Source organism: Arachis ipaensis, chromosome B10 (assembly GCF_000816755.2).
Source record: "Arachis ipaensis cultivar K30076 chromosome B10, Araip1.1, whole genome shotgun sequence".
Taxonomy (NCBI): Eukaryota; Viridiplantae; Streptophyta; class Magnoliopsida; order Fabales; family Fabaceae; genus Arachis; species Arachis ipaensis.
The window spans coordinates 18,766,414-18,774,785 of NC_029794.2; positions in this window are offsets into that span (position 1 = coordinate 18,766,414).

Below are 8,372 nucleotides of genomic sequence, written 5' to 3' on the forward strand. Positions count from 1 at the left end.
ATTACCTAGCTTCATGCATGGATCCAAGTCCAAGTGGTCAATTTTAAAAGCCGGTTCTTTTGGAAGAAGGTGGTACTAGAAGAATATTTTTGAAAAAGCGAAAATTGGTAAAAATATGTGCATTTTTTCATTTTTTTGTTTAACAATTAGGAAAAGAATGATTTTAAAATAAAGTCTAATGTTTGAAACAATTTTGATTAAAAAAAATTTTAGAGAAGATTTTGATTTTTGACCAAAATAATAAAGAACAAAATTATACTTAATTCTTCAAAAAATTAGAACATAAAAAATTTGATTTATATCACATAAATTTTGATGCATAGCATAAAAATTTTAGTATTCAGCACAACAAATTTAAAAAAATTACATGTTCAAAACATTAACACGCAACTAATAAAAATATACACAATGTAAAAATTTTTTACATAACATAAATTTTGATATTCAACACAAAAATTTTTTAAAGATCACATTACCAAAATATTAACACTCAACCAACAAAATAGTATTACTGTTAAAATAAGCTAAACACACTCGATAAGCTCATTTATCCATTTATTTAAACAGATGGATTTTGACATTTTGTCTCAAAAATAAAGTTGGTTTAAATTTTGAGTTAAACATGTTAAAATTTTAATGTATAATACAAAAATTTTAATATATAGTACAAAAATTGTTGTATGCGATACACAAACAAATTTTAAGATCACATACTTAAAATATTGACTCATTCAAATAATAAAATATATTTACAGTAAAAATTTATATATTATGTAAAAAAATTTATATTATATTAATAGTTGTGTTATATTTAAAATTTTTGTATTATATAAAAAAATTTTTGTACTATATCAAAGCTTTTGTGTTTTTGTCAATGAGTTATACCTCAACTGGCATAGTCTTCCTATACTCAATTAAGAGGTTGCAGATTTGAATTTCTTATCTTTGGTAAAAAAAAAAAAAAACTTGTGTGTTTTTCATAAAACATTTCGTACTACAAAAATGTAAAAAAAAAGATTTGTGCTAATTTTATTGAAATTAATGGCAACACAAATATTTGTGCATATAGCATTAGCCATAAATCTAATCCGGTGCTTTTCTGATAAGAAAGGATAAATGTTTATGTTAATGTAGTACCTTTTTCTGGATTTAGTTGAATTCGCTGGATTTTTTTTGGTGAACGTTGAATCCGCTGGATAAGAACATTAGTTGTATTTATGATTTTTTTTTAAATTCATAAAAAAATGGTTACTAGATATTTTTAAGATTTTTTTTAGTTTTTTTAACATTTAAGGGAATAAAGTGTAATCTCTTACTATTAATTTTATAAATGAGATCAAAAATAAATATAAAAGAGAGAGTAATGACGAATTATATTAAACAATTAACACCATCTAATTTTTTTTTATTGGAGAGGATCCGCTCCTTTTAGAGACCCTCAAATTCTATTTGATAATAACGCTTTAATCAACAAGAAATCAACACCAAAAATAATAACCATCAGTATTTACAGCTAATTTAAAATAAAAAATTTATATCAACACCTGTTTTTTTAGAGGGAAAAAAATGTTTATTTTTTATTTTTTAAAAAAATAATAAAAGTTTAAAATATGATTTGAATCATATATTGCTATATTTCATATTGGACTTTGTTAACTAGAATAAACAGTAAACGATTAGATATGATATAAATTATCTCAATTTTATGCTTATACTATCAAGATAAAGTTATAGATTGAATATCGACGATATGGATTTAATATTACTTATAATTTTTGTTTTCTACAAAACGAACTTTATCTATATATAAGAGGAAGAAAAAAAAAAAGTAAAAATAACAATATTATTTATGTTCTATTTCTATTTTTTCTTAAATATAAACAAAATAATTAAAAAATTCATAAAAATAAAAAATAATCATTTCTCTCTTTTTCTTTATCTCACTCTCTCAAATTAAGATAGATCTAAACTTAAACATGAGGTTCAGACTTCTTTTGACAAAGGTTTCAATTTGTTCACCGAAACGGTAGGTTGACCGACGTCTTCTCCTGGACGGTAGTATTGGTACTTGCAAAAAATTCCGATGTTTAAATTAGCAAGAGTTTAAAACATGTTTAAGTGAATTGGAATTGAGAAATACTTAATTTTAATGGAGTATTTATAGAGGAAAATAATGATTTTGCCAACACTCATGAATTTTTTCACTAGTAATAACAGGTAGTTTCTTCCTCGGTATTTAAAAAGTTATCCCACGTTGGGATAGTGGTTGAACTGTTGATGATATCTGAATTAGTGGATGACAGAATCTGGCTTGCCATGGAAGTTATAACGGATCGGGCACGGGTCTAGGTACCCATACCCCCAAGCATGTTTGGTAGGTTAATCCATGTACCTTAGGGACTGATCCTTTTGGATCAGAATAGATTTGAGGCCTATAATACGAAGGTGGTTCTTCTTGATAATGATATGGAGATGGTGTATATTAATGTGGTGGTTCTTGGGGATAATTGTGTTGGAATTGGAGTGGTTCTATGTATGGTTCGTATGGTTCATATGGTGGTTGGTATGGTGGATAAGGGTTAGGGTCATATGGGGGTGAATGGTGGAAAGGGGCTTCTGAGTATGGTGGTTCAAAACTATGTTGAGGAGGAGGTTCATAAGTGTATGGTGGAGCTTGTTGATAACTACCACCATATCCATTGTCTTCGTATGCATCATGGAATGGCTCTTGCTCATAGTACGTTGGTGGAGGTTGTTGCCAAAATGGTTGATCATAAGCTTAGGTTCCTCTCACCCTTGATTGTCCCAACCTTGATGCACGTTCTCATTGTAATCTCCACTTCCTACAACATAATTGTAACCACTCTTGTAGCAAAGGGATGAGAATTCATAGTAGCAAATAAAAACAAAAACTAATAAAAATAAGCAACAAAGTCCTAAAACTAACAAAAACTAACAAATAGGCAAAAGGCAAATATATACAATAACCAATAATAAAGCACACGTTTGCAATTCTCGGCAACGGCGCCAAAAATTGATGGGGGTAAATCATCGGTAAAGATATTTCACAAAAATAATCATGTTGCAAGTTTAGTTCTAAACCAATAATTAAATCTCAATCAATATTTAAGTTGTTTGTCACAAGTACAAACCTAATAAAATTAATTGAAGTATTTAAATCTTGGGTCGTCTCTCAAGGAATTGCAGAGAAGTGTATGTATTATTGGTTATGAGATTGTATTTTTTTGGGTTTTGAGTTAATAAGCAAGGAATGTAAATAACAAGAAAATAAACTAATAACTGAGAAAGCTCTTAGCAAAGAAAGAGAATTAGAAGTCCTATCCTCATTATCATCATCAATTGTGATGGTAATTGCCTTTTACTTTCACTTAGTTAACCTCTAACAATGAAGAAAAGTCAAGTGAGCAAAATCAACTTAAGTTCACAAGTTCTAATCAAAGACTAGATTTAGTGAAGTCTAAGCCAACTAGCAATTTTTAATCACCAATCAACAAAAGAATTTTGACAACTTAAGAGTCTCTAATTGATCAATCCAAGTTAAGAACATAAAAATCTAATTTAAAATCCAACCAAGCATTTTATCAAATACTTGGAAGGCACAAAGTAAAAATATAGAAAACTAACAAGGCAAGCAAAATGTAAAACTAACCCAAGCAAAGAAATAATAATAACAAAACAACTGAGCAATAAGAAATGTAAAACATAAATTGCATTAATGAAAATTGAAAGTAACACATGAACTCATAATCTAAATTAGTAAAATAGAGGAATCAACAAGAAAAGTAGATAATTAAGTGCTATAACAAATAAAGGTAAAAGAAACCTAAATTAAAGTAAGGTAGAAATCTGAAATTGAGAAGAAATAAACTTAAAAACCTAAAACCTAGAGAGAGGAGTCTCTCTCTCTCTCTCTCTCTCTCTCTCTCTCTCTCTCTCTCTCTCTCTCTCTCTCTCTCTCTCTCTCTCTCTCTCTCTCTCTCTCTCTCTCTCTCTCTCTCTCTCTCTCTCTCTCTCTCTCTCTCTCTCTCTCTCTCTCTCTCTCTCTCTCTCTCTCTAGAAAACTACATCTAAACCTAATGTGTAAATAATGAAAAGTGAATGATTGATTCCCCCTTCTGCTCCACTCTGCAGCCTCTAATCTTCATTTTCGGGCTTGAAACTGGGCCAAAAACAGCCCAGAAATCACCCCCAGCGACTTCTGATATCTGCAGCACGTGACACTTTGTCATGCGTACGCGTCATCCACACGTACGCGTTGCTTGCCTGCTGCATTGGTCACGCGTACGCATCGCTCATGCGCGCGCGTCACTACTAGATTCTGAAATACTTGATTTCTTGTGTTCCTTCCACTTTTGCGTGTTTCTTTTCCATCCTCTAAGCCATTTCTGCCCTATAAAACCTGAAAACACTTAACACACATATCACGGCATCAAATGGTAATAAGAGAGGATTAAAATTAGCAAATTTAAGGCCAAAGAAGCATGTTTTCAATTATAATACAAAATTAGGAAGGAAAATGTAAAACATGCAAATTATATGAATAAGTGTGAGAATAATGGATAAAATCCACTAAATTAAGCACAAGATAAATCCTAAAAATAGGGTTTATCATTTTTCAATTTTTTTGGCAATCGTGCACATCATTTAAAACAAAGTAGAATTACTTCTTTGCCCTGACTAATAACTATATATATTTGGCTTCTTTCTTCTTTTTTTCGCCTGCCTTCGTACTTATTTTTTGAAGCGTCATTTCATCTTCTTCACTTTTTACCTCCAAACTTCTTTCGTCCTCTTGCTTCTAGTGGTGCTTTCACGGTTTCAAGATATACTTCCTACATTCTTGCTTCTTTTGCTTCAATGTTGGTATTCCTTTTTCTCTATTTTCTTGATGCTTGCTCTTCTTTTGCTTGACCTATCTGTGTACACTGTATGGAATTTATTCTTTCTTTATTAAAAATTTATCCCTTAAAGTTTTAAAAATATTGATAGAATATATTGGTAGTCTTTTGCAATTCTAAAATGTTGGTGTTCTTTAAAATAAAATTTTAGATAATACATTTTGTTGATTTTCTGTTATTGTATATGGTCTTTAGGGGCATTCCTTGCCTCTTAGTGGTGTTGTTGTTGCTCTTGATGACAGTGCCACTAGGAATTTGTGAATTTGGCTACTTTTTATGCTTCTGCCATTGTTAGCAATGACAAAAGTTATTTGATTATACTCTTTTGAAGATGATATGACTTGTTTTTTTTTCTTTGACCGACTTCTTGTACTTCACATGTTTAGTTATTTATATTTTGTAGGTATTTCGACTTCTATGTCTCGTTCTGTAGTAAACATAATATCTTTCGGAATTCTTGAGAGTTTTGACTAGATAGATAATACTGTATTAAGAGCTGTTTTTATAATGGATAGAGAAATTTTAGAGATATTATGACTTACTCATCCTATTTACAGGAATAGGGAAGATGAGGAGAATTATGTCTTAGGTTCTCCTGACCTGAAGAGAGAATTTGTTACTCTCGTCTTAACAAATCGGACCCACACTTTATTTTTATGTATAACTGTCTTTTCCTCAAGTGTAATGTAAATATTTCCTTTTCTGACTTCGAGCAAGATGTTATGTTAACTTGCTGAGTTGCTTCTACTCAATTTCACCCAAATGTTTGGGATTTTATGAAAATTTACTAGCTTGTTAGTCGTACACTTGATCTTTCCCTTTCTCTTTGGTTTTCTTCTATTTCTTTTATTTTACCAAACTTTTTAGTTCTAAAAAACAACAGTGGACTTCTTTTCGAGCTATTTAGGATAGGAAGATATTTTTCATTTTTTAAGAGTTATTTCATGACTTCGAAAACTACTACAAGATTCAACTTCGAGAGGGTTCACTACTTTTTTATTTCAATGAAAATCTGAGTACATGTTTTGTTTGTATTGGGAGGAAGACTCGACAATTATCAAGTACGAACTTGAGGACCTTGAAAAGGAGGAGCAAATGATCGTGAATCTTTTTCAAGAATGTTAGGGCTGAGCAGGAATCTTAATATTAAGAAATTTGAGTAAATGGTCAAATTAGTCCCTAAAAGATTACTCGTTCTTTAAATTGGTCCCTGAAAAATTTTTTTTTAATCAAATTCGTCCTTTAAAGATTTTAAATTAGTCATGTTAGTCCTTGCGTCACTTTATTTGTTGATGGTGTCAAAATTTGTAAATATAACATGTTAAGTGACACTCGAACATACACCTAGGAGTCTTAATTGACTATTAACATGATTAGTTTATGAAATTAGATCAAATCAACTCCAAATTAGGATATTCCAATGCCTCAAGTTCTCTCTTCAATTAGGTTTTGATTTGATCTAATTTTATAAATTAATTATGTTAATAGTCAATTAAGACTCCTAGATGTATGTTTGGGTGTCACTTAATATGTTACATTAGCAAATTTTGACACTATTAAAAAATAAAGTGACAGAAGTACTAACATGACTAATTTAAAATCTTTAAAAGACGAATTTGATTAAAAAAATTTTTAGGGAACCAAGTTAAAGAATGAGTAATCTTTTAGAGACTAATTTGACCATTTACTCTAAGAAATTTCTTATAGCCAAGTCGAGTTATGCTCCGACTGAGTTAGGTAGATGGCTCTATTGTTTGTGGTAAATATAGAGTTGTATACAGTGACGGATCCAGAAAATTTTGACCGTGGGGAAAAAATATATATAACATAATAATAATTTTTATAATAAAATTATTATGTATACGTAAAAATTAGCTATTATATCTCTCTTTCTATATACATGACTAAATAATTGTTTAAAAATTTAATTTTCATACAATTAGAAGTCAACTCTTACTGATATTCATAATTGAGAAAGTTTTTTCAATTAATACAGTTGCACGGAAAAAAACTAAAACTAATTTTAAAAGAAGATAGATATTCTTTTAAGTTACTTTCTAAAAAAGAACACCAATCTCATTTAAATTGAGAATTGATTATTCTAATAAACATCTAATATGAAATTTTTAAATTAACTATTAAGTATCAAAAGTTGAGTAAAAAATTATTGTGAGGTAATTTAATAATTTAATAGGGACAAATAAATATTATTATCATATACTACTAAAAAAAATTCAAATTGTAGTGGGGGCGGTTGTCCCCACAAGCAATAACATAAATCCGTCCCTTGTATATAAGCTTTTTGCTAATATTTTCTTCTTTCGTAGAGAGGATGATTAACAGTTCGAACACCTACAAAAAACTCAAATTGGCCAAGCAGCTTGAGGCAGAGAAATCAAGGACCATCTCGACTTTACCGTTAGACTTTGGTCCGATTTCTTTTTAGATGGTCACGTCTCTTTCACATCCTCCTCAATGTCAACTGCAGACTTCTCCTCGAGTCCCTCCTGTCCCCCTCAAAAGAATCTGCGGCATATCATAAGTGCAAAACCCTCTCAAATAAATACGGAAGTGTCTTTAATACTGGTTTTAATATCATGGTTTTAGTGAGAGTACATCATGGCGGGAAGCCAAATATCCCTAAATGGTTTTAATACTTGGGAGCTCACTCTTGGTCCTCCTTGTTCCCTTTGATTTCTCCCCAAATCTCGATAAACTGAGAGGGCTCAATCATTATTATGATGGTTTCCACTCCTAGATCTGAATCAGATGTTGTGTATCTATCTTGTTATTGTTCGTCTACCATTATAAAAAATTAGACTCCAGGTCTTCGACAACGATAACAATGTTTCGAGGTAATACTTGAAACCAAGGTGGATATAGGCCTAGATGTGAGGTCCAAACTTCTTTTGACAGAAGTTCTGACTTGTTTGCCAAAACGGTAGGTTGACCTACATCCTCGCCTGGACGGTGGTAGTGGATACTTATAAGGGATTTCGATGCTTAAGTTAAAAAGGATTTAAAGTAGGTTAGTGAATTGGGATTGAGAAATACCTAAATTTAATAGAATATTTATAGAGTGAAATGATGACTTGGCTATTATTCATGAATTTTTTCACTACTAATAGTAGATAGTTTCTTCCTCAATATTTAAAAAGTTATCTCACGTTGGGGTAGGGATTGAACTGTTAATGATATTTGAACCAGTGAATAGCAGGATCTGGCTTGCCATGCAAGTTGGATTAAACACAGGTCTGAATACTCATGTCTTAAGTAAGTCGCGTAGGTTAACCCATGTAGTTTAGGGATTAGTCTTTTTGAAATAGAACAACTTTAAGACACATTAATGATGGACCAACTTCTTTTGAGTTATGACTTAGTTATTTAGGCCATAATATGAATAATATATATAATAAAATTGATATTTACTAATATTCGGATAAAATATTATAT